Source organism: Pinus tabuliformis, chromosome 4_2, assembly GCF_031772625.1.
Source record: "Pinus tabuliformis cultivar Carrire ecotype Pingquan chromosome 4_2, CPIR1, whole genome shotgun sequence".
Lineage (NCBI taxonomy): Eukaryota > Viridiplantae > Streptophyta > Pinopsida > Pinales > Pinaceae > Pinus > Pinus tabuliformis.
In genome coordinates this window covers 623,532,876-623,546,824 of record NC_142304.1, presented here as the reverse complement: position 1 = coordinate 623,546,824, position 13,949 = coordinate 623,532,876, and the positions used below count along the sequence as shown (strand labels likewise).

At 39.6% G+C, this 13,949-nt stretch overlaps 1 pseudogene; it reads left to right on the top strand.

Moving 5' to 3' along the window:
• The first annotated feature begins 9,287 nt into the window (after positions 1 to 9,287).
• On the top strand, positions 9,288 to 10,246 carry LOC149170885 (putative serine/threonine-protein kinase WNK11 pseudogene; annotated as a pseudogene).
• Positions 10,247 to 13,949: the final 3,703 nt, after the last annotated feature.

The window sequence follows — 13,949 nt, the reverse complement described above, 5'->3', positions numbered from 1 at the left end:
TCTGGAAGGAAAAAATAGAATCTGAGTCAGGAAAGGGAGAAGGGAGGCAGTAGCAGTAAATGCCTCATACGAAAACTACGGGAGTCTGCAAACCCAAATCAAGCATCATGCCTAGGGTCATATTAAGTGATCCAGCGATTCAAGTGCACAGAGACCATATGAGAGAACATGCGATCATCTACAAGTTCATGAGGTTATGGCCAATGGAGAGGGCTTTATACATCTGGATCGGGAGCCATAGGAAGCCCAATGGAGAAATACAGTTGCATCTAGGTTCTAAGGGCTTCTTCACGGTCGTGTTTGCAAGCCTAGAGGACAAAGATAGAGTGTTTGAGGGGGGACCTTACTTGTACGTTGCGACAAGACTCTTCATGCATCCTTGGACAGTGAGCTTTGTGCCGGAACATGAAACATTCACATCCGTACCGGTATGGATCAGGCTATACTCTCTCCCTCTGGACTACTGGAAACCAGAGTCCTTGAAAATTATAGGTAATATGCTGGGGCATTTTCTCAAAATATCATAGGCAACTATCAAAGGTAAATATACCTCCTTCACCCAAATATGTGTGGAAATGGATCTATCTGGAGGCCTTTCGGAAGCAATAATCTTAGAAGTATATGATGAGAAATGGGTGTAAACGGTAGACTATGAGAACATTCCATTCAGATGTTGCAAATGACATGAACATGGCCATCTATTTAGAGACTGCCCCATAAACAATGTGGAAAGCAATGGGAAAACCTCTATGGACAACGATCATGAGGGCTTTACCAAGGTTGGGGGCAAAGGGAAAGGGGGTAAAAGATCACATAAGAAGACAAGCGAAGACAAATAGACAGGACACAATAGTCTCAAAATCCTAGAGGAAGTGGAAGAGAGCATGGAGATAGCCCGACTCAAGGAGAATGTTCCCAAGGAGCAGGATATGGAAACTAAAATGGAGGATATCTCAGTAAACAACCAGTAGACGGAGGAGCTACAAAGCTACATGGAGATCAGTAAGGACCATGAGATGACCCCAAGTGAGGCTGGTATGGAGGATCATGAACTGCAGGAGATTTTAGATAGGGAAAATCTAGATCTAGAACAATTTCTGGAACAAGGAAAGAACAAAGAAGTGGAGTCAAAATGATGGAGAACTCGCAGACGCTATCTCCAGAAAACCAAAAAGGGAAAAGAGGAAGGAAAAGACAGAATGAACTACTAACTGAATGTGGGAAACTATTGATTAACTCAAGTAAGATGAAATATCTTACTGACTACTCTTTTACCAACCATTCTTAATGAAGCTTACAACCTGGAATATTAGATATTTACGTAGTAGAAGGAAATAGAGAAATCTCAACAATAGAATAAAAGAAGTAAAACTAGATATGGTCTTTATTCAGGAGAGAAAATTTTCTATGGAGAAAATAAGAGAAATGCATAATAAATGGTTAATCAAGTATGATTATTTGGAAGTTAAAGTTAATAACTCTTCAGGTTGGATTCTGACATTGTGGGATCCACAAAAATTGGGAATCCTAGATGTTGAAGCATCCAAAAACTATCTTTATTTGGTGTGTAGTCCTATAGGTGACAAGGAGATATACATGATAACTAATGTATATGGCCCTCAACATAAAGCTGATAAACTCAAGCTGCTAACCTCCTTGGAAGGTCTTAGAGCACGCTATCCCAATATACCCTGGATACTTGCAGGAGATTTTAATATGATAAGATCTCTCTCTCGAAAAAAAGGAGGCACTAGACAGCTTGGTAGAGAATTTGAAGCCTTCCAAGATTTCCTCATGAACATGGGACTGGTGGATACCGAGACTATAAATAGAACCTTCACTTGAAACAACAAAAAAGGAGGGGTTTCCCAAGTGGTCTCAAAACTGGATAGGTTTATTTTTTCTAAGGATCTCCTCCTTATAGGTTCAGCCATCATAGCATCCATTCTTCCCTTTGGAGGCTCGAATCATTGGCCAGTTCAGTTAGAAGCCTCCTTTATGGGCACTCCAAGAAATAGGTCATTTAGATTCGAAAATTCCTGTCTCTCTGACCCCAAATTCACCAGAAACATTACCAAATGGTGGATGGAAGATTTGAATATTCAGGGCACTGAGATGTACATGCTCCAGCAGAGACTGAAACACATTAAATCCAAACTTAAGGAAAAGAAAAAAAAGGAATTTGGTGATATCATCAAGGCTAGAATGAGTACTGAGCAGAAAATCCAAGAAATCAATTAGATCAACATCACAAAGAGCTTCATTGTGTAAAGGCAAAAATTGACTGACTCTTTGCAAGAAGGATGGGAGGAACGTTGCTTACAAGAGGAAACATTTTGGAGATAGAAATCCATAATTCAATGGATAAAAGAGGGATAAAGGAACACTAATTTCTTCCACAAATCCACTATGGCCCATAAGGCACATAACATAATCACAAAGTTAAAGGATTCTCAAGGTATTGAGCTTGTCGCTCACAAGGACATGGAATCAACCCTAGTATAACACTTCTCTAACATTGCAAAGGAGCCAATGGAAGATAGATCTAGGTTCATTGATAAGTTCACCCAGCACATTCCTAAGTTAGTCAACAGCGAGGACAACCACAATCTCAATAGGTCAGTCTCGGAAGAGGAGGTTAGTGAGGTGATCAAGGAAATGCAAAGTGGAAAGGTACTAGGCCCAGATGGTTTTAATGTTGATTTCCTCAAATCCTATTGGGATACAATAAAACAGGACATCCTCGAGGTTGTGGAAGACAAAAGACAACACAAAAGGCTTTTGAAAGCACTAAATGCCACCTCTATAGCTTTAATCACCAAAAAGGAAAATGCTATGACTCTGAATGGGTTTAGGCCCATCGCCTTATGTAATTTGGTGTATAAAATCATCTCCAAAGTGATAGCCAATAGACTCAAGCCTCTGCTACCTTCTCTCATCTCAAAAGAGAAAAAAGGCTATGTGAAAGGAAGATAGATTCTAAACAACATTATCCAAGCACATGAGGTGGTACACTCTCTCAAAAGCAATAAGCAAGTAGGTATGATCATTCAACTGGACCTTGTGAAAGCCTATGACAAACTCAACTGGTCTTACATTAGAGCCATTCTAAAAGCCTATGGCTTTGACCAAAACTAGATAAGATGGGTTATGGCACTAGTCACCTCAACTAGTTTCTCCATTCTACTTAATGGAGCTCCCTCCAATACTTTTACACCTTCCAGAGGGCTCAGACAAGGTGATATGCTTTCTCCCTTCCTCTTTTTCCTCATGATGGAAGGGCTTGGTAGGGCAATCAAATTGGAAAATGTTGAAGGTGGAATTCAGGGGATCAAGATCACCCCGAATGGAGGGGATAACACTCATCAACAATTTACGGATGATACTATGTTGCAGGGTATACCCACAGTTAGGAAAGCAAAGTCAATCAAATACATCTTAAACGATTTCACTATGGCAGCAAGAATAGAGGTAAGCCAAAACAAGTCCAAAGTTTTTTTATTTAACACTAATATTGCTATACAGAGAAATATCACCAAGATTCTTGGCTTTCAAAGGGACCTGTTGGCTTCCAAATATCTTGGCATTCATCTTGTAGAAAAACCTTTGTGTAAGAAAATATGGAAACCTATTTTAAACAAACTTTAGGACAAAATAAACAATTGGACTTGTAGAGCTTTAAACTTTGCATGGTGACTTGTGCTCACTCAAGCGGTATTGCAGGACATTCCCATTTTCATGTTTGCAGCTATCCCTGCTCCTGAAGGTATTAAGCAGCAAATAAGAAGCATTCAAAGAAAATTTCTGTGGGCCATAGGGGAAGAAAAAATAAGTGGGCTCTAGTTGCATGGGATAAGATCTGTAAAGCCCAAAAGCCATGGTGGTTTGGGGCTGCATGATTCGAAAACTCTGAGTCAAGCTTCGAGAGTAAAGCTATGCTGGCAATGGACCAAGGAGCTGATAGCCCGCTGGGCCAAGCTTTGGACACAAAAGTAGGTCAGGCACTAGCAGGAACAGGATCACATCAGAATGACAAGACAAATCAGGGGCTCACACATATGGAACCTTGCATGGGAGAGCAAATGGATTGTTCAGCAACACTGTTTTTGGGAAATTCGAGCAGGGGACAAGGCTCTTTTCTAGGAGGATAGCTGGCAACAAGAACCCATCCTAAACAGGAATGAATTGGTAGCCCTCAAGGGAGACACAGACAACAAAGCTTTTATTAGTAAAATATTTCTATGGTCAGGGGAGGGATAAGGAAAAATGGTGGAAATGGAAGGACCTATGTTACAATGAAGAGAGCCCTCTGAAGGCCATGGCAGAGGTTCTTGCCATGAACTGAGAGAAAAGAAGGATTTTGGTTTCCTCCTCACCTGACCAATTAACATGGGGAAAGAATAATGAAGGCAACTATAACCTCAAAGAGGCAAAACAGGCAATCACAGGATTTAACTTTGTAAATGCTAAAAAAGTCTGGCAGGAGTTGTGGCAAACTCCTCATTGGATGAAAATAAAGTTATTTATTTGGCTTGTTCATTAAACCAAAATCCTAACTTGGGAAAACCTTCTTAAGGAAGGTTTCATTGGCCCCTCTAAATTTCACTTTTGTGACTCTTATGAGGAAACGATTGAACACCGTCTAAATCTTTGTTCCTTTTCTGCTAAAATTTGGGACTGGGTTGCATCAAGCTTCAGATAGACTAATAGGGACAGGTTTAGCATATCCAACACTTTAACAAAATGGAGGAAGAACTTCTTAGAGAATGAGATGATCATCAAAGCCTGGATTCTTGTACCAGGATTTGTCATTTGGAATACTTGGAAAGAACACAATATGCATATCTTCAAAAATAAAGCCAGGGAGCCCCTGCTTATCATCAAACAAATTTCTAAACAACTCAAGGAAAGAATTAGGAGAATTCTCAGAACAAATCCATCAAATCGTCTTCTTCCTCATGAGGAACACAATATTATTAATTTGAGTCTTCAATCCATCAACCCTCAAGGAATAAAGAAGGAAGTGAGAGCAATAAACTCTGGGGATAGGGGTTGGCAGCCCCCTCCTCACGACTTCTTCAAAGTAAATATTGATGGAGCCTCTAAGGGCTATCCTGGGGAAACTAGCTTTGGGGGTGCCATCATGGATCGTGAGGGGCACACAAATTACATTTTCCATGGCCACCTGGAGAAGGGCACCAATAACATGGTTGAACTTTTGGCTTTAGATCAATGCTTGGAGATCTTGGTGGAGGAAAATTTACGGAATGTTACCATTGAAGCAGATTCAGAACTGGTCATCCAAGTAGCCAAGAAGATACAAAATGGAACCTTTCTAGATAAAGTGTCAAAGCACTCGAAGCTGCTGCAAGTTTTTCACCATATCCATGTAGACTTACAAATCCTTAAAACATTAAGATTTGTTCATGTTAGAAGGAAAGAAAATATTCCTGCAGATAGGTTGGCCAAAGAAGGAGTGGCCAATAAGGACAGGGACTCTCGACATCCTTGGGAGTTGCTTCCTACTGGGAAGCTACGAGAGGATTGTGCCATGCTTGCAAATGCATATTGGGATTCATGGATGGACAGTGTTGATCCAGAGGAAAAGGGTGAGGATGACATCGCTTAGTCTATTTTTTTCTGACCATGGTTACTCCTCACAACTTTCATGGCTTCTGGAGGATGGATGAAGGTTTCAAGTCAGGTACTGACACAAATTGGACTACTAGTTAACAGTTGGCTCAACGGGATCAGACGGATGGTCTTCAATTGGTGATACCACAAATGCAAAACCACAAGGGGTATATCGCGTGGGCTTCGGATTGTATCTGGTTTAGTGGAAGGAGCACGTGATTCCACTCAGGGGGTTACACGTGGTGGCGTGATGAGAGAGGAAACCGCTCTCATCGCACGGTTGACATCCATGCATCTCGAATGCACGATATCTCTGTGGAGCGTTGGATAGGGTTGCTTCTTTCTATGGTTGGGATTTGTTGGGCGGGTTACTCAAGGCTCCAAACCTGATGGTCCATGGTGGGTCCCTCTATGGGCCCAGCTCTCTGCAAAACTAGATTCCATTTCCTTGAATGGTTTTTGCACGACACTATGTTGGTTTTTGGTTTCTAGTTAATGCTAGCGATTCCTATTAGGGGGAGACGCTTGGCATTGACGGTTGACAGAAAACCGTTGTCATCGTGAGGCTATTCCCCAAGCATCGTGGCCATACGATATGCGCGCTAGCCGTTGGATTGGGAACTTGTCCTCAACGATGGGGATTGAACGTGTTGGTTTCTTGTTCATGGTTGGTGTTGAGCCATTCTGGGGGTTGATGTTTGTGCTTTTTTGACCTGATTGTTTCGGTCCTATTGGCTTCCTTGTCACCCCTGTTGTCTGGGGAACTCTGTACATTATGTAATTTACTTTCATTAATAGAAGCTGCGTCTCTTACTTATCAAGAAACGGTAGGTAAGGGTTGAATAGTGAAAATATGTTTACATTAAATAATATGTTTAAAAAATAAAACATTCCAAAATATACCATCATTCATATTTATTTTTAGGTGATTACAATTTATCCCCAAATCCATTATCATTATTTAAATTGTTTGCAACACTTGTGTATTCTACTTGGATTATTTGAAATCTTTTATTTATTGAGTAATTTGACATAGTGTCCTTTCATATTCCATACTAGCTATTATTTTATAAAAAATATATATTTTTTCTAGTCTATTTTTTCTTAAGTCAATTACATTCATTATTTCCTAAAAGTTTTATATAACAATTCATAGATATAACTAAATGTTTCTTGTTAACCCGTAACATTTAAAATATAAGACATAAATCTAACAGCTCAACACCACAACTTACGGATTGTTTACTTAAAATGTGTCAATCTAAAATATACATCATTTTTTAAAGAATCCAAAGACAATCAAGTATTTATATATTTATCTTTACATATTAACAACCCATACATATATATATATATATATATACTTGGGATGATATCGTTTACTTAGTTTTACGTAATATTTTCAACAGCTTTATTGACAATTGATATATCCTAAAAAGTGTACTTTCAAAGTTTTAAATATTTTGTCAATCTCTTTTATCATGATTAGCCAAATTAAAGTTGATTACATATATAAACAGTAACTGGCAATTCTTTTTTAGAATATGTGCATAAAAGTAGGTATAATAAATACAATCATCTATTTAATTCATTTGGATATTGATTTCAGCATTGTCGATAAAATAGCTTTACAATTTTTCTTTTTTTGTATGTTTGGTAAGACTTTCCGATTTCATGTCTATTATATATTCTGTTACGGGGAAAGGTAGTCCAAGATTTGACCCCAAGACTTTCGGTTCAGTAAGACTTCATTTGCACATCCAGTGCCATTTAAACTATTCCATACAAATAATTATTTTAATTTTAAAATTCATTTATTTATTATATTAATTAATTTATTATATTATTAGTTAATTCTTCAATTTTTCTCTTCTGTAAGTCTTAAAATATAGATTTAATTAATATACTTATTATATTTTTCCTTTTCTTTCTACCTCATTACTTACGAAATATAGGTGCTTTCGTTAACTTAGTTTTACATAATTTTTCCAACAGCTTTATTGACATTTCATATATCCTAAAAAGTATTCTTTTAAAATTTTACCAAGCTAGTATATATATTGATAGATATAACTTTAATGTTCTTTTTCCTCTCTCTGAAGAAAGCAATAATTGGCAATTTTTTGTAGAATATATGCATAAAAGTAGGTATAATAAATACAATTAGTTTTTAATTGATTGTTTTATTGATCTAAGTTTTGTTGATAAAATCGCTTATATTAATTCAATTTTTTTAATTTTAAAATTATTTTATAATAAAATCGCTTTACAAGGAGATTTATATTAATTTAATTTTTTTAATTTTAAAATTAGTTTATTTATTACACTATAAGGCGTTTCCCTCTGAAATCAACTCCCCTCCCTGCCCACCTGTCATCTTTATATGCCATAGGATTATATTTTAGACGATTGCAAAGGTTTCAATCATGAGATAAGAATGGCTACAAAAGATTAGTTGCTGAAATAGTTTGCACACTGGTCTAATGGTTACAAATTCATTGTTGAATCCGTAAGGTGTTTGATTTCTAATGGCCGACTAATGATACAAAAATTGTTTAAGCGAATAGGCATTTACTGTGCATAGAACTCATGGCATAGGAACATTTTTACACATTTCGGTGAAATAGACTATAAAATCAAAGGAAATGACAATCGAAGCCGAGTCTTATCCATCTTCTTCCAGAAATCCTCACATTACCCGGTGCTATCAGCAGGACAACACATTCCCTGCTTCTGCTCAGGCAAAGCCAATCGACTTCCTGAAAACATAGGAGAAAACCGATCCTTTTCATGCTCTGTACAAGGTCCCGATTGGAGACACCCCTTATAGTAGAGCCAAGCACCTTCAGGTGAAATATTTTGTCGGATGTTTCTTAGGACACATAATTTTATTCATACCTCTTGTGTGAAAGATCAAATTAATCAAAATTTTGAGGATACAACTCATGGAAAAGGATCCTGCTGGTGCCATTGCATTGTTCAAAAAAGCTATTAATGCTGGAGACCGTATTGACAGCACATTGAAGGATATGTCCGTCGTGATGAACCAACATAGCCGGTCATTGGAGGCTGTCGAGACCATAAATTCCTTTAGACACCTCTGTTCTAAGCAAGCACAAGAGTTGCATTCAATGGGAAATCCATCAAAACTGCACGAATGCTCCTATTTGTTTTTGTAAGCTAGCTTTCCTTGATCACTGTGTATGGAACACTATGCATGCAATGGTTTTGTTCACAGGTTTTTGTAAGCTAGATTTCCTTGATCAGTGTATGGAACCCTGTGCATGCAATGGTTCTATTCATAGATTTATTTTTTGAGGATTCTGTTTATGAAAATAGTTTTATGAGATTTATTTTCTGCTAACATAATTTGTTTCTGTGTAGAGTTAGGGTTTTGGGTTTCCTGGTTTGATTTAACATTGCGTGGAAATTTTATTTTTTACACTTAAATTTATTGGGTGGATTTCTGAATCCCACATGAAGCAAAGTCTTTTGTCTTTGCTATCTATTCGTCTTCCAAATTTAGGGAAAATCTCTATTTCTCTATCATCCTATAGCCCTGCAAGGGTTTCTGTTCATTAAATTCAAATTAGAAGAGGAACCTAATTTGGAATTCTGGGGTAAGGCTTTCCTTTCCTATAGGAGGTGGAGAAATGCCTAGTGTAGAATATGACACCTGTGATAAAGACAAGGAGCCCTTTGTGGAACTGGATCCAACTGGTAGGTATGGTCGCTATGAAGATGTGTTGGGCCATGGTGCTATGAAAAAGGTATACCGAGCTTTTGATCAAGAAGAAGAAATTGAGGTTGCTTGGAACAAGGTGCCTCTGCAAAACCTAGATGAATCTTCCACGCAGAGGATCTATGCAGAAGTATGTCTGTTGAAATCTCTCAAGAATGAAAACATAATTATGCTCTACAATGCATGGCTGGATATAATCACCAGTCATGTGCATTTCATTACTGAGGTCTGTACCTTGAGGATTCTGAAAGAGTACTGCTAGAAGCACCGTCATGTCTCAACGAAGGCTTTGAAGAATTGGTCACTTCATATACTGGAGGGTTGCATTATCTTGATAATCATGAGCCTTGTGTAATTCATAGACATTTGAATTGCAGCAATATTTTTGTGAATGGAAATAATGGCATTCTGAAGATTGGGGATCTGGGTCTTGCCACTACCCTGAGAAATGTTCATGTTGCACACTCTTCCCTCGGTACTCCAGAATTCATTGCTCCAGAATTATATGAGGAGGATTATAAAAATCTTTATTTCTCTGTCATCCTATAGCCTTGCAAGGTTTTTTGTTCATTAAATTCAAATTAGAAGGGGAACCTAATTTGGAATTCTGGGGCAAGGATTTCCTTTCCTATAGGAGGTGGAGAAATTCCTAGTGTAGAATATGACACCTGTGATAAAGACAAGGAGCCCTTTGTGGAACTAGATCCCACTGGTAGGTATGGTCGCTATCAAGATGTGTTGGGTCGTGGTGCTATGAAGAAGGTATACCGAGCTTTTGATCAAGAAGAGGGTATTGAGGTTGCTTGGAACAAGGTGCCTCTCCAAAACCTAGATGATGCTTCCACTCAGAGGATCTATGCAGAGTCGTAATGTACTAAATCCCACAAGCTATCCAGGGTAAGGAACTTGTTTAGATTTGCTACCTTTCATAAACCTGTTTGACTATTTTTCTCTGTTCATATTTGTATCTGTACTTAATTTATTATTCTTGTGGCATCCTTTGATAGAGCATGAACTTTGCAGAAAATTAGAGGCAAAAACATATGAGAAAAATTAACTATACCAATAATTTTAGGCTTAATTTTTTTTACATGATTTATTAGAAACTAGGAAGGTAGGATCAATGTGTTAACCAACAAACATAAGAGGCTTTTGAGTTCACTCCTCTTAGTTAATATAAGTTTTTTATGTGTCATGTGTCGGGCCATCTTATTTATATGTGCCTCTGAGCTCTCTTTTCCTCAACATGATGTGATGCGAGATTTAGCCTTCCATTTGGCCAACCAAGATATTACCATTCATTTTAAGCAGCTTTTTATGCCTAGCATGGAGGATAATGTTCCCACAAAATGGCCAACACTCAAAGATTAAGCATCCAAGGCTCAATTTGTTTCAATTCATACAAGTCACTACTGAAACTTGTTTTCTTTAACTGCCTACACATTTAATGATCTAGACTTAAACAGGAACGCAACAAATTATGGAGATAACCATAAACACAGATATACAGAGGAAATAATAGTTCACTTCATTAATATAAAATACTGAAATATGCTTACAAACAAATAATGGAAATAAACCAGCTAGGGAGATGGTAGCTTATCTCTGAGAAGAGATGTGGTGGCTACATGCCTCTGAACTGTCTTACAATGAGGCTCGACAGCCTATTTATTGTTGAGAAACAATGGAAAACCCTTAACATTCCAAAACCTATCCCTAGAAGATGAAAGGCCAAACTGTGGGCCCCGTTTGGGTAAATTGGTACATCAACTTCCCAGGGTCGTAAATTTCGCATACGATCTCTGTTTGACGCGTACAATAGCTGGTTAGAAAGATCTATCCGAGCACTACCACTTTGGGAGGCACCATCAAACCATGTACCCATGTTGCCCCAGATTTCCCAAAAAACGTTGTTTAGGGCCTCAAAACGGTTCCCGAAGTTCAGGACCTGAAAAAACTACTAAAAATAGTAAGTTGTGCTACAGTTAAGGAAACTAAAAATGCTGAGAGAAACAATGGTGGGGGTCTAAGTGTACTTGGCAGGTGGCCACCAAGATCCACCTAGATCATTCCTCACCCCTTAGGAAGAAATGGTCCCCATTGCGTTGAGCTCCTCCATGAGATGAGGAAACTTTTCCTGAACTTGGTCCTTGGTGAACCACTTGCCCTGGTGAAGGAGTTGGCCTGCTTTGACAACTCGATACAGTTGGATATTTGGTTGGCAAGTGTTCTTGATCTGTGTGTCCATGATCCGATCAGTTGCAACTTGTTCCATGTAATCTGGATTTAATTCTATGGTGTGAGTTGTTCTGCATTGTTAGATGTGTCTAGCAATGGCGGAAATTATGGCCGAAGGCGATCCACATTGAACACTGGGTGTAGGCCAAGGAATGGGGGAATGTTGAGCTTGAATGCATTGTCTCCCACCACCTTAGTAATGGTGTAGGGACCATATCGGAGTGGTCTCAGTTTTCGATAGGCTCCAATAAGGCGTTCCTTTTGCAACTACAACCAGACTTTGTCGCCCACTTGAAACTTTTGTGGCACCCGATGTTGATCATGTCGCTACTTGTACTTGGCATTTGATTTCTCCAGAATTTCATGGACCTGTTGGCGAATATGTTGGATGTGCTCATTGAAGCTGGTTTCCGTGTGTGTTTCGGACTAGACATGAGCTGTATCTGTGTGAGTAGCTGCATGTGGCATGGCCACATCAATGGTGCATAGTGGCTGGAATCCCAAGCCCACCTGAAAAGGGTTGTGGCTAGTCGAGCTGTGAAGAGCTCGGTTGTAGCTGCGCTAAACATAGTGGAGGCTCTCGTCCGATGTGCGTGGATGCTTTGAGTTGTACATGCGTAGAATGTGTACAGTCATTCGATTGACAATCTCTGTCTGGCCATCAGTTTGAGGATGGAAGGCTGTGGACTTACTGAGTTTGGTGTCCAGCATTGACTAGAGACTGGACCAAAATGTATTGAGGAACCGATTGTCCTGATCTGAGATGATAGACTATGGGATCCGAAAGTGCACCAACACTCGTTCAAAGAAGAGTTTAGTAGTGGCTTTTGCTGTGATATTATTCTTGCAAGCCACCATAATGGCCATCTTTGAGAACCTGTCGACAACCACAAAAACACAATCATTTCCAGGCTTAGTGGAAGGAATGCCTGACATGTAATCCATGGAGATGGATTCCCAGGGTCGACTAGGGGTAGGCAGCGGGGTATAGAGGCCTTGCTTCTTGATGGTTGGTTTGGCAATGGCATAGGCAGTGCATGATCTAATGTACTTCTCGACATCCTGTCAAAGATTTGGCCAATAGAAATACTTTTGCAATACTGCCACCATTTTCTCGACCCTGAAATGCCCAGCAGCCTGACTGTAGTGTGCTTCCCAAATCATCCTGGCACGCTCGCTTGAAGGAACACAAAGGTGACCCAGGTGGCATCACAGGCCATCCTGGAGGTGAAAATCTGGAACATGCCGACCCTCCAAGAGTGTCTGGTATGTGTGACCAAATTCTAGGTCGCTTTTGTAGAGAAGTGGCCAATCAGAAGCCTCGTGCCCACAAGAGTTGAGCACTGTGGTTAACACCATGATCGGTGGTTGACTGAGGCAATCTGCAACATTATTGTTGTTGCGCTTCTTATACTTTATATTCAAATGGAGCTGTTATAGGTGTGTAGACCACTTCTAACAGCGATCATTCTGCAATTTCCCTTGCGTCTATATGAACTGCAGGGTTCGGTTGTCTGTGTGGATGACCATTTCCTTCCCCAAAATGTAATGCTTCCATTGTCGGTAGGCCTGCACAATAGAATACATCTCTTTATCATAAGTGGGATACTTCCGAACTGTGTCTGAAAGTGTTTCACTGTGATATGCCACTAGATTCCCATGCTGAGTAAGGACTGCCACAATAGCATAGTCAGAGGCATCTGTCTCAACCTTAAATGGTTGTTGTAAATCTAGTAACGCGAGCACTGGTGTCGTGCAGAGGCGATATTTCATCTCTATGAATGCCTTCTGTTGAGATTTAGACCAAAAGAATTTCGTTTTCGCTCCTCCCTTGGTGACTTGACTGAAGGGCCAAGTGATATGAGAAAACCCCAACACGAACCTACGGTAGAAGTTAGCAAGACCTATAAAGCTGCAGAGCTCTGTCAGAGCGGTTGGAGATGGCCAATCCCGAATGACTTGGATCTTGGCTGGATCCACATGCACCCAATGTTCATCAATAATGTATCCCAGATACTGAACCTGGGTCATGCCAAAAGTGAATTTCTCCAAATTGGCATGAAGCTTGTGTTGCCGCAATGTTTGGAGAACCTGTCGGATGTGGTGGAGGTGCTCTTCCCAACTCTGGCTGAAGATTAGAATGTCATCCAAGTATACCACTACAAATGAGTTGGTGAATGGCCGCAAGATGTCATCCATTAGCCTCATGAAGGTTGCAGGGGCATTCGTCAATCTGAAAAGCATAACCAACCATTCAAAGAGGCCCTCCTTGGCTTTGAAGGCAGTCTTCCACACATCAGAGGGTTCGATTGGTACCTGGTGATATCCTGACTTC